We start from the raw sequence: 14449 nt of genomic DNA on the forward strand, positions 1-14449 counted from the left end.
AGTTCCTAAATGCAAAGAGTGCCGTCGCTTTGGGCATGATAGCGAAAGCTGCGTGCGAACATACGCTGACAGGACGAGAGAGGCCACAAGACAATCAAACGAAGATTACATGATGGACGACCTAGAAGCAAATCAGGCGGCAAACAGCAACGCAACGGAATCAGAGGGTCATGCAGAAAATAAGGAAGCGATTGAAGAAACCGTTACTGATAATGGCCGGAAAACGATACCGAATAATCAAGTACATGAAAGCGGCAAGGAATCAGAGATAGGAGAAATTGGGATTGGGACGCAGATGGAGATTGCTACTGATAACAAGCTCGGCACGAAAGTGGCGGGCGAGGAGGATAAAACTCCAGAAGAACTATATCAGATATCACTCAAAGACGCTGCAGTTTCACGGGGGTGGAAATTAGTTATCCCGAAACGAAGAAAGGTTATCAAACCGAACGTCCCGTACGATCCACGCGATCGTGGTTTATCGCAATAATAGCTGAGTGCCTTCATGAAAATACGAATAGCAACGTTCAATGCTAACAGCTTGGTCTCAACCAGTCGGAAACTAGGGCTGTCAGATTTGCTGAATGAAAGGAAAATAGACATCTGCTTGCTGCAGGAAACGAAGATAGATTCGGAACGGGTGGAAGAATTTCTTCGAATCTTCCAAAAGAAATGTCAGGTGTTTCACTCTACGGCTCAAAAAGGAAGCGGCGGGACTGCCGTTTTAGTCAGAAGAAAACGACAGGTGCAGGTTGTGCCCGAAATAGGACACGACAGGGAGGGCAGAATTAGTGCTGTGAACTGCCTGCAAAACACTGAGTTGGTACGGTTCATCGCGGTGTACGCACCAAACGTTACCACAGATAGGAAAGAGTTCTTTGAGTACTTGAAATAATTTCTGGACACTCCTTCGAAAGTTGTCCTGGCAGGCGACTTCAACTGCGTGCTCAGCGCGAACGATCGCACGGGTAAAGGACGCGTCAATGATGCCAGTACGATAGAGCTACGGTCTTTGTTGCACGACAACAACCTGTACGATGTGGCCGAAGGGATTTCGGATGACGTTTTAAAATTCACGCACTGGCAAGGGCCGTCGCATTCGAGGCTGGATAGGATATACCTTTCCGAAGAGCTGCACTCGTCTGACTACAGAGTAACACCAGTGAGCTTGTCCGACCACGGATTGGTCGAGGTATGCGTCACATTTGGGCGCTCAGCGCGCGTTAAAGGGACCATGAAATGATTTTCGAGAATTCCCAGTATTCTGCAGGAAACCGTTCTCATGATCCATCACTATCGTACACACATCGACTTTTAACCGTATTCAGTACAACGGGGCGCAGTTATCAGACAAAAATAGCAGGGCGTGACCGCTGGATATATGCCTTCGAAGTGGGCTTACGTCATCGCCATCCAATCCGCTCAGCCAACTGTGAACGACGAGGAGGACACGCCCCACCGGACCACTTGGGTGCATGGTTTCGGTTTCGACAATAACGACGTCGTATATCTCCCGTCGAAATCACTTGAAATATGGCGAAAGGCAAATTACCAGCAATTGAGGAAGAGGTTATGCGACACATATAGCGTCTATGGATCGTTCGGTACGCAGCAGCTCGTAAAATGTCGTCGACGAAGGTATGTTCTGACGAAGATGTTCAAAGAAGAAAACGTGCTCCGGTAACCATGCTGACAGTCAACGGCTATACTACATTTCTCGAGGGATTCTGTATCAACGGTTAGTTACATTCTTGTCTCCAAGTGAAATTAAAACATATTTCATGACAAAGTATGCAAGCTTGTTTGAAAATTTTGCCCTTTGCTCGCAAAAGCCCGCCCGCGAATCGGCAACATGTTCTGTGTATGATGTCACGGCCTGTTCGCCTCGGAGGCGGGCCGTAGCAGCTGCCATTCACGCCTGTGGTAAATATAGAATATTTTCGCTATTTCTACGATTTTCAACTTCATATTTCACAGAGTGAATGCTTTAGTACAGGGGAACTAATTAAGAATGGTCGTGGGCTTGTCAAATATCATTTCATGGTCCCTTTAAGGGAGATCAGTCGCTGCCGTGGAAATTAAATGTGAGTATTCTAGAAGATGAAGATTTCACGAAGGATGTTGAAGAAATGCGGAAAGCTCTCAAGCAAGGAGGGGAAACAAATGCGTGTTCATTGGAAGAATTTAAACTTGAATTTCGGCAAGTGGCTATCGGACATGGCGAAAAGAAAAGTGCGCAGAGGAAGGCTCAGAAGGCACTGCAAGTAGAGACACTTCGGCGGTTAGTAAAACTCGAAGAAGAAAATCCAGGAAGCTATGTAGCGGATATTAAGGAATGCAAGAAAGCACTCCAGAGGTGGCACGAAGAAAGGTGTAGGGAGAGAAATGATTAGAAGTCGTATTGCTTTGCAAGAACGAGACGAAGTACCAATCAAGGTGTATCGAACATTGGAGAAGAAGCACCATCTCAGCAAACAGATAAACAATATCAGACACAGCGGCCGGGTTGTAACAGATCTCGTGGACATCGAGCGAATCTTCGTGAAAGAATACGAACAGATGTTTTTTAAGGTGACATTGCCCGCAAACTGTGAATCTCTCTTTAAGGCAGTTCCGAAGGTAACGGAGTCGGTGAGGGAACAGCTGGAGCAGCCAATCACTCTGAACGGAGTCGACGGGGCCATTAGAAAGCTAGCGGAGAATAAGGCTCCTGGCCCTGATGGAATCGGAGCAAGCTTCTATAAGAAGTATCGAGAGCCACTCAGTGAGATCCTTGCAAGCGTGTATGCCGACATCCACAAACGACAGCTGCTTCCGCCATCAATGCGGCAGGCTATCACAGTTCTCATACCAAAAAACACCAAGAACGACATTAAGGAAGTAGGAAGGGAGTTGCCTCAGGACAGAAGCCGCCGATATTTCGAACATTGGCGTGGTATTTAAAGGGTTAGGTGTGACGTGTTTAAAGGTTCATGCGAATTGTGGGTCAACAGCCCGGAGGGAAGAAAGGTCCGTACGGGTTTTTACGGCGGGAGTGAATGGCTGCTTTGTTAGAGTGTGGAGGGGATTATGTGAACGTAGTGATCTAGGCTACAGACCGGTTGCAGAAAACTGGAAGGTTCACGAACACGTGGACGAAACGGGACAACAGGCAAGAATTCGCAAGCATAGCGAAAGATAAGGAGGTTAGTGGTTACGTGGGGAAAATTCCAGAACGAGCAAATTTTTTTTTTTTAATATATATTTGTAATACAGAGTTGTGGCATGCAATAAAGAGAGCAGAAAGCAGTGGCCATGCAGAACATAACAGATGATAATGGAGGTAGATGGGAAAAACAGATTTTATTTGTGAAGTGTTTCTAGGGTGCCTTGTGATTTGTTGATACCGGACGGGTGAAGAGCGTTGAACTTGTATATGAGATAAGACTCCCTATCACGTCTGTCACGTGTGGATCTAAACCCGGTTTCTAGAATATATAGTTTAATGTTGTCAAAATTGTGACCAGGAACGTTAAAGTGTTCGGCGACTGCTTTGGGGAGTTTGTTGGACGTGTCGGTTCTGTGTCCGGTAAGGCGGTTGTTCATTTGTTGACCGGTTTCACCAATGTATTGCATAGAGCAGTCGCCGCATTCAATGCAGTATATAACATTGGAGCTTGTGCATGTGAATGCGTGGTTAACGGGGTGGGTGTAATTGCTCGCAGTGCTTTTGATGGGGTTAGCGTGTTGAACGTGCTTGCATGTTTTGCAGCGCGGGAGGTTGCAGGGTCGTGTTCCCGTGTACGGGGCGCTCGTTTTGCTGATTTTGGCATTGACCAAGGAGTCTGCCAGGTTTCTTGCGCGTCGGTATGTCACCTGTATGGGATTTGTGAATATGTTGTTAAGTCGGTCACTGCTTTGGAGGAGGGGCTCGTGCTTCTGTAGAATGGCTTTGATGTTTGGAAGTGCGTTGGAATATCTTGTGATGAAGCTTATTTGGCACGCGTCGGGATTTTTTCGGTTTTCCAGAACCTCGTTTCGATCGAGTGTGAGTGCCTTGCGACGGAATTCGGTTAGGAGGGAGTCTGGATAGTCCCTTTGGGCAAGTGTACTGCAGAGTTCGTCAAGCTTCTCAGCGTAATCTGTGTCGTTTGAACAAACTCTGCGTAGTCTTACACTCCGCCCATTAGGAATTCCAACCTTACAGTGACGCGGGTGGTGACTCTTGAAGTGAAGGTATTGTTGTTTGTCAGTTGGCTTTTTGTACAGGGTTGTGACGAGGTTGCCGTTGTCTAGTGATATCGTGGTGTCGAGGAAGTTAATTAAGTGAGTTGACTGTTGTGATGTGAACTTTATGTTGCTATGCGCGGTGTTCAGTAGATCTACGGACTTTTGAAATTCATGTTCCCCGTGTTCCCATATTATCAGTATATCATCGATGTATCGAAGGTACACCGTGGGTTTTAATGAGAGGGCGCTGAGAACTTTGTTTTCTAGGAACCCCATGAAGATATTTGCGTATGTGGGTGCAACAGGTGTGCCCATACTTGTACCGTGTACTTGTAGGTAGTATTCGCCATTGAACTCGAAGTAGTTCAGTTTAAGAACCAAGTCCATTAGAGCGAGTATGGTTTCCGTGTCTTTTCTGGTGTTTGTAGTAGAAAGGGTATTGCAGAGGGCTGTGATTCCGTCGTTGTGTGGGATGTTAGTATACAGTGATGTCACATCCAGCGTGGCTAGTATTGTGTCCCTACCAAATGTACGAGTGTTGTTTATATCTCTGATTATTCTGAGGAGGTGGGGTGTGTCTTGTACATGCGATGGCAGTGTTGTCGGAATATGGTTTAAATAGTGATCCAGGAATTTCGAGAGTCTTTCTGTTGGTGTGTTGTTATTGTTTGAGAAAATTTATTATACGACTCATACTATAGAGCACACTACGAGTACTAATACTATTATTAATTACACACTACTACTACAATACAATACTATTATTAATTACACACTACTACTACAATACAATACTATTAATATTAATACACACTAATACACTAGTTGGAATGAGTTATAATGCACAAGATACAATGTATATATGGTTGCATGACTATGGGACTGTACATATATGACTACACAACTGTGACTATGTACACATGACGACCATATTCGTCACTGTGGCTATGTACATATGAGGTGGCCTTTATACATTTATGGAGGTGCACCAACGATGCTAACATACGCATCCTGAATGATAACGGAAGGGTGATCACGCCATCGACGCCGGAAGCCTTCCTCCCCCAGCGCGAAGAGGTCTTGCTGCAGGATGGCGATTACGCTAACTCTCAATTTCCGCACCAATAGGAAAACAGGGATGTTGCGCAGACGTTGTGCCACAGCTTTGCAGCGCGCTGCCCACAGAACCTGTGCCCCGCAAGCCGTTAAAAGTGCGCTAATCCGGTGGCAGGACTGTCGACGATGTAAGGGCACTGGGCATATAATGTTCGTATGCCGCCGAGCCAATTGCCAAAAAATTCTTGCAATCCGACAGTCAAAAAGCACGTGGTAGTTCGTCTCGACACAATTGCAGTACGGGCAATTGTCCGTCGGGGTCAAGTTCCATGTCTGAAGGCGGTCCCGCGTGAGATGGATGCCCCATGCAAAGTTCCACACCACGTCACGCAAGGGAGCAGGGAGCCACGAACCTATGGCTGACGCCCATGGAAGTGTTCTAACCTGCTGAAGGCGTCCAATCCAGTTTGCGCTGACCTGCACTTCGCTCCATAAAACTGCTTGGGACATTCGTGATGGGGCACTCACGGACACAGAGAGAGACTCCAGTTTACGATGATAAGCATGAACAGTAGCATGGAAACGCTGCGGAGATCGCGCCGCTGGGAATGATGGATCATATGCCTCTGGCAAAAGGTCTCGCGCTAATGGACCCATCCAGTACTTTAGGAGCACTTGCGTTGGCGATGGCTCCCCACGAAGTACCCGCAGGACGGTGTTCATGGCAATCCCTTTGCTCATCAGGCTTATGTCAGGTAGGGCCAGTCCACCCTGAGACAGAGGAAAACATAGCAGAGTACGAGCTAGTGGCCTACCTCGCCGCTTCCTCCAAAGGAAGGACAGAAGGGCAGTATGAGCAGGTATGACTACGGAATGAGGCGCAACTATAACGTGGCTCAGATGCCACAACCGGCCACAGAAGACACTCCGAGCCAGATATGCACGCTCTACATAGGACAGCGCGTATGCATCAGAAGCTTTACACCTGGAGCAGAGATCTTGCAGTGCAGTGCAGTGCAGTAGCTTCGACACCGCTGTGGGAGCTGATGGCACACCTCTCGAACCGGGATGTTCACCTTTAGCCGCTGAAGAGTACGACCGTCGCATGACGCAATCAACAGTGGCATGACGCTGACCGCACCGAAGACATGGAGCCTGGCAGCCAACAGTATAATGACCGAAAACGGCACATCTCTCACAACGAGGAACCCTGCAGTCACTGCGGATGTGACCTTCAGAGCCACACCGCCCGCAGACTTTCTTAATCCCTTTGTAGTCAACCAAAGCCCGGTCAGTTCCAACAGTAAGAAAATTGGGTACCGGTTTTTTCATATCAAACTTGACGATACGAGTGCCGTTGCGGATAGTAGGGCGGTCCTTATAGACGGGAAAGGAGAATGCCTTCACTGTACCGTAGGGCGCCAGTGCACGAATTAGAACTTCATCTGGGACGAATTCAGGAAGCCTTTTAACGGTAAGGTACAGTATTCTCGCAGTTGAAACAGGAACCAGGGGAACTTCAACATCTCCGAAGACAACTCTGCTAGCTTCAAAAACCGCATCTCGAGCACGCTGGTTCGTGACTGCTACTTGAAAATTCAATCCACCCTGGTGCTGGATGGAATGTACATGATCGTCTCCGACCAAATCACAGACAGCGTCAAGGACGCCATCTACAGAAACCCCATCGGGTACGGTGAAATCAAAGGCATGATCCTTGGGAGGCCTTACAGTACACAGAGTCGCAGGAACAACAGCCATTCCGGCGGACGTCATAGGAGAGCCCAGGGGCAGACCACAAGGAAGTCGAACCCCGGGAAATCTGTTAGGCGTAGCAGAGCTCAGTGAATTCGCGTCTAACCCAGCGAACAACTTCGTCTTTTTAATACTTCCCCGAAGACAGAACAAACACCGAACATACATATACCAGGACACATGGCTACACGAGTTCGACAGGAAGGCGCGCGCTGTCAACAACCACCTCATCCACATGCGTCAGGTACACACCAACGTTATGGTTATCACACACGCAGCTTTCGAATACCACGCTGAAGCACATCTCGCTCGGGACGGCATCCACCCAAACCACGCAGGCATACGAGTTATGGCACACAACATCAAACACCTAATGGTCCATAGATGCCGTCCTGCACTGACAAACGCTCAAACACAACATCCTCAACCAGCTTACACTTCAAGTGCCAGCACCGCAAACACGCCAGAACACACGATGGCATCAAAGGGGACCACAACGACCACTGCACCCACGCATACAGACGCGGCAAACGACAACACTCCAAACACAACCCGCACACACACAAAGTTCACGCAAACTGTGACACGGAAAACCACAAGCACGCAAACACAGACAGATGACATCGAGGAACACAGCGAGTCTCCCCAGCCACTGACCCCACGGCCACCGACCCCACAGACACGACGCACGCGCACATCACGCAGAAAACACCGTTGACTATCTAATCACCAGCCTACCATGCAGTCAACGAACTTTCTACGAATGCGAAAACTCATGGAGAAACGTAGCCGATACCTACATCATCTACGGATCTACACCTACCACCTGGCTCACAACACAGTACCTAAAGGCCTCACCCCTAAAACAGTTCCTGCATTAGGAAAACTGGCACCTGAACTAGAGCTAGAGTGGGCATCAGCCCTTAACAACACAGCCCGTACGTTTCTTGAAATATTAAAGAAACAGTGCCACGCGCAACTCGCTACGATCCAGGCCCATATGAAGAATATCAGTCTCAGCGACGCGGAGGCAAACACTCTCGAACTACACATTCAACAACTCAACCGCGAGCTAGCTAACAAGGAACACTCAAAACTCGGAAAACCTAATTCCAACAACGACACGGATACCGGACCCACTAACGCGACACACGCAGCAGCCGAACAAATCATTTCCAGCACCACAACCACAACTCTCCGCAATATCGCTGAGCCACCCCGAGAAAACGCTGACGCAAGCACCGTAATAGATATATCACGCTCACTAACCAGCGACGAACTACAAGTCCTCTCTAGGGGGTTAACATTCTGCCCTACACTCAATTCTGTTAACGAATACGAAATCCACAAAGACATATCAGACTTTGCGAGACGGCTACGCCTTAGAGAATTCTTCGCTCATACAACACAAGAAAACAACAACGACCTCCGACTACCATCAACCTGGACACCAAATCACGGCCGAGAACCCGCACTAGACCTGTACATTAAACAAGTAAGCAACGACATCCTTCGCGGTATTTCCCAAAGCTCGCGTGGTCACAACCTCACTAAAACACAACGTGACATCATCAATGTGCTAGCTGACAGAGATGATATCATTATCAAGCCCGCAGATAAGGGTGGGAGTATCGTCATCTGGCCCACAGATAAATATATCTCTGAAGCTCATAGGCAACTCAACAATACGCAACACTACCTCAAACTGGACCATGACCCAACAAAGGAGTACACGGCACTAATAACCCATACCATACAGGACCTCCACGAACGAAAGCTCATCACACGTGATGACCTCAGATATCTCACCCCATCAAACACAGACGCAGGTCGTTTCTATTTATTGCCCAAAATCCACAAGGTACACGCCAACGAGCTCTATACGGCTGACATCCCCGGCAGGCCAATTGTATCTAATAACAACACACCAACAGAAAGACTCTCGAAATTCCTGGATCACTATTTAAACCATATTCCGACAACACTGCCATCGCATGTACAAGACACACCCCACCTCCTCAGAATAATCAGAGATATAAACAACACTCGTACATTTGGTAGGGACACAATACTAGCCACGCTGGATGTGACATCACTGTATACTAACATCCCACACAACGACGGAATCACAGCCCTCTGCAATACCCTTTCTACTACAAACACCAGAAAAGACACGGAAACCATACTCGCTCTAATGGACTTGGTTCTTAAACTGAACTACTTCGAGTTCAATGGCGAATACTACCTACAAGTACACGGTACAAGTATGGGCACACCTGTTGCACCCACATACGCAAATATCTTCATGGGGTTCCTAGAAAACAAAGTTCTCAGCGCCCTCTCATTAAAACCCACGGTGTACCTTCGATACATCGATGATATACTGATAATATGGGAACACGGGGAACATGAATTTCAAAAGTTCGTAGATTTACTGAACACCGCGCATAGCAACATAAAGTTCACATCACAACAGTCAACTCACTTAATTAACTTCCTCGACACCACGATATCACTAGACAACGGCAACCTCGTCACAACCCTGTACAAAAAGCCAACTGACAAACAACAATACCTTCACTTCAAGAGTCACCACCCGCGTCACTGTAAGGTTGGAATTCCTAATGGGCAGAGTGTAAGACTACGCAGAGTTTGTTCAAACGACACAGATTACGCTGAGAAGCTTGACGAACTCTGCAGTACACTTGCCCAAAGGGACTATCCAGACTCCCTCCTAACCGAATTCCGTCGCAAGGCACTCACACTCGATCGAAACGAGGTTCTGGAAAACCGAAAAAATCCCGACGCGTGCCAAATAAGCTTCATCACAAGATATTCCAACGCACTTCCAAACATCAAAGCCATTCTACAGAAGCACGAGCCCCTCCTCCAAAGCAGTGACCGACTTAACAACATATTCACAAATCCCATACAGGTGACATACCGACGCGCAAGAAACCTGGCAGACTCCTTGGTCAATGCCAAAATCAGCAAAACGAGCGCCCCGTACACGGGAACACGACCCTGCAACCTCCCGCGCTGCAAAACATGCAAGCACGTTCAACACGCTAACCCCATCAAAAGCACTGCGAGCAATTACACCCACCCCGTTAACCACGCATTCACATGCACAAGCTCCAATGTTATATACTGCATTGAATGCGGCGACTGCTCTATGCAATACATTGGTGAAACCGGTCAACAAATGAACAACCGCCTTACCGAACACAGAACCGACACGTCCAACAAACACCCCAAAGCAGTCGCCGAACACTTTAACGTTCCTGGTCACAATTTTGACAACATTAAACTATATATTCTAGAAACCGGGTTTAGATCCACACGTGACAGACGTGATAGGGAGTCTTATCTCATATACAAGTTCAACGCTCTTCACCCGTCCGGTATCAACAATTCACAAGGCACCCTAGAAACACTTCACAAATAAAATATGTTTTTCCCATCTACCTCCATTATCATCTGTTATGTTCTGCATGGCCACTGCTTTCTGCTCTCTTTATTGCATGCCACAACTCTGTATTACAAATATATATTAAAAAAAAAAAAATTGCTCGTTCTGGAATTTTCCCCACGTAACCACTAACCTCCTTATCTTTCGCTATGCTTGCGAATTCTTGCCTGTTGTCCCGTTTCGTCCACGTGTTCGTGAACCTTCCATTTTTCTGCAACCGGTCTGTAGCCTAGATCACTACGTTCACATAATCCCCTCCACACTCTAACAAAGCAGCCATTCACTCCCGCCGTAAAAACCCGTACGGACCTTTCTTCCCTCCGGGCTGTTGACCCACAATTCGCATGAACCTTTAAACACGTCACACCTAACCCTTTAAATACCATGCCAATGATGAGGACGGTGCCCAGAAGAAGAACAGTCTCTGTTCGAAATATCGGCGGCTTCTGTCCTGAGGCAACTCCCTTCCTACATCTCTACCGGTTCGCTGGATTTCTACCCATCTACGTTCGCTACTGACGACCCGATGGCCTCAGGAGGTAAGCAACCCGTCCTCTCTTTCTCACATGTCGCACTCCTAGGGGATAGCTGTTACAAGTACATACACGAACACATCCCGCACGGAGAACATGGACCTCACATACACTTCTCAAGCGGCGCAAGAATACGAGACATCATGACACATGTAACTGCCGCCCCACCGAACATCACGCACTTCATACTCCACGTAGGGACCAACGACATCGCACGCTCGACAGCACAACATGTCATCCAGGAATTCGAAACACTAGTTTCCTTCATCACAAACAACAGACCAGGCGCTGAAATAGTACTGACAACGATACTTCCCCGAAGACAGAACAAACACCGAACATACATATACCAGGACACATGGCTACACGAGTTCGACAGGAAGGCGCGCGCTGTCAACAACCACCTCATCCACATGCGTCAGGTACACACCAACGTTATGGTTATCACACACGCAGCTTTCGAATACCACGCTGAAGCACATCTCGCTCGGGACGGCATCCACCCAAACCACGCAGGCATACGAGCTATGGCACACAACATCAAACACCTAATGGTCCATAGATGCCGTCCTGCACTGACAAACGCTCAAACACAACATCCTCAACCAGCTTACACTTCAAGTGCCAGCACCGCAAACACGCCAGAACACACGATGGCATCAAAGGGGACCACAACGACCACTGCACCCACGCATACAGACGCGGCAAACGACAACACTCCAAACACAATCCGCACACACACAAAGTTCACGCAAACTGTGACACGGAAAACCACAAGCACGCAAACACAGACAGATGACATCGAGGAACACAGCGAGTCTCCCCAGCCACTGACCCCACGGCCACCGACCCCACAGACACGACGCACGCGCACATCACGCAGAAAACACCGTTGACTATCTAATCACCAGCCTACCATGCAGTCAACGAACTTTCTACGAATGCGAAAACTCATGGAGAAACGTAGCCGATACCTACATCATATACGGATCTACACCTACCACCTGGCTCACAACACAGTACCTAAAGGCCTCACCCCTAAAACAGTTCCTGCATTAGGAAAACTGACACCTGAACTAGAGCTAGAGTGGGCATCAGCCCTTAACAACACAGCCCGTACGTTTCTTGAAATATTAAAGAAACAGTGCCACGCGCAACTCGCTACGATCCAGGCCCATATGAAGAATATCAGTCTCACCGACGCGGAGGCAAACACTCTCGAACTACACATTCAACAACTCAACCGCGAGCTAGCTAACAAGGAACACTCAAAACTCGGAAAACCTAATTCCAACAACGACACGGATACCGGACCCACTAACGCGACACACGCAGCAGCCGAACAAATCATTTCCAGCACCACAACCACAACTCTCCGCAATATCGCTGAGCCACCCCGAGAAAACGCTGACGCAAGCACCGTAATAGATATATCACGCTCACTAACCAGCGACGAACTACAAGTCCTCTCTAGGGGGTTAACATTCTGCCCTACACTCAATTCTGTTAACGAATACGAAATCCACAAAGACATATCAGACTTTGCGAGACGGCTACGCCTTAGAGAATTCTTCGCTCATACAACACAAGAAAACAACAACGACCTCCGACTACCATCAACCTGGACACCAAATCACGGCCGAGAACCCGCACTAGACCTGTACATTAAACAAGTAAGCAACGACATCCTTCGCGGTATTTCCCAAAGCTCGCGTGGTCACAACCTCACTAAAACACAACGTGACATCATCAATGTGCTAGCTGACAGAGATGATATCATTATCAAGCCCGCAGATAAGGGTGGGAGTATCATCATCTGGCCCACAGATAAATATATCTCTGAAGCTCATAGGCAACTCAACAATACGCAACACTACCTCAAACTGGACCATGACCCAACAAAGGAGTACACGGCACTAATAACCCATACCATACAGGACCTCCACGAACGAAAGCTCATCACACGTGATGACCTCAGATATCTCACCCCATCAAACACAGACGCAGGTCGTTTCTATTTATTGCCCAAAATCCACAAGGTACACGCCAACGAGCTCTATACGGCTGACATCCCCGGCAGGCCAATTGTATCTAATAACAACACACCAACAGAAAGACTCTCGAAATTCCTGGATCACTATTTAAACCATATTCCGACAACACTGCCATCGCATGTACAAGACACACCCCACCTCCTCAGAATAATCAGAGATATAAACAACACTCGTACATTTGGTAGGGACACAATACTAGCCACGCTGGATGTGACATCACTGTATACTAACATCCCACACAACGACGGAATCACAGCCCTCTGCAATACCCTTTCTACTACAAACACCAGAAAAGACACGGAAACCATACTCGCTCTAATGGACTTGGTCCTTAAACTGAACTACTTCGAGTTCAATGGCGAATACTACCTACAAGTACACGGTACAAGTATGGGCACACCTGTTGCACCCACATACGCAAATATCTTCATGGGGTTCCTAGAAAACAAAGTTCTCAGCGCCCTCTCATTAAAACCCACGGTGTACCTTCGATACATCGATGATATACTGATAATATGGGAACACGGGGAACATGAATTTCAAAAGTTCGTAGATCTACTGAACACCGCGCATAGCAACATAAAGTTCACATCACAACAGTCAACTCACTTAATTAACTTCCTCGACACCACGATATCACTAGACAACGGCAACCTCGTCACAACCCTGTACAAAAAGCCAACTGACAAACAACAATACCTTCACTTCAAGAGTCACCACCCGCGTCACTGTAAGGTTGGAATTCCTAATGGGCAGAGTGTAAGACTACGCAGAGTTTGTTCAAACGACACAGATTACGCTGAGAAGCTTGACGAACTCTGCAGTACACTTGCCCAAAGGGACTATCCAGACTCCCTCCTAACCGAATTCCGTCGCAAGGCACTCACACTCGATCGAAACGAGGTTCTGGAAAACCGAAAAAATCCCGACGCGTGCCAAATAAGCTTCATCACAAGATATTCCAACGCACTTCCAAACATCAAAGCCATTCTACAGAAGCACGAGCCCCTCCTCCAAAGCAGTGACCGACTTAACAACATATTCACAAATCCCATACAGGTGACATACCGACGCGCAAGAAACCTGGCAGACTCCTTGGTCAATGCCAAAATCAGCAAAACGAGCGCCCCGTACACGGGAACACGACCCTGCAACCTCCCGCGCTGCAAAACATGCAAGCACGTTCAACACGCTAACCCCATCAAAAGCACTGCGAGCAATTACACCCACCCCGTTAACCACGCATTCACATGCACAAGCTCCAATGTTATATACTGCATTGAATGCGGCGACTGCTCTATGCAATACATTGGTGAAACCGGTCAACAAATGAACAACCGCCTTACCGGACACAGAACCGACACGTCCAA

The sequence above is a fragment of the Ornithodoros turicata genome, chromosome 1 (genome assembly GCF_037126465.1).
Source record: "Ornithodoros turicata isolate Travis chromosome 1, ASM3712646v1, whole genome shotgun sequence".
Classification (NCBI taxonomy): domain Eukaryota; kingdom Metazoa; phylum Arthropoda; class Arachnida; order Ixodida; family Argasidae; genus Ornithodoros; species Ornithodoros turicata.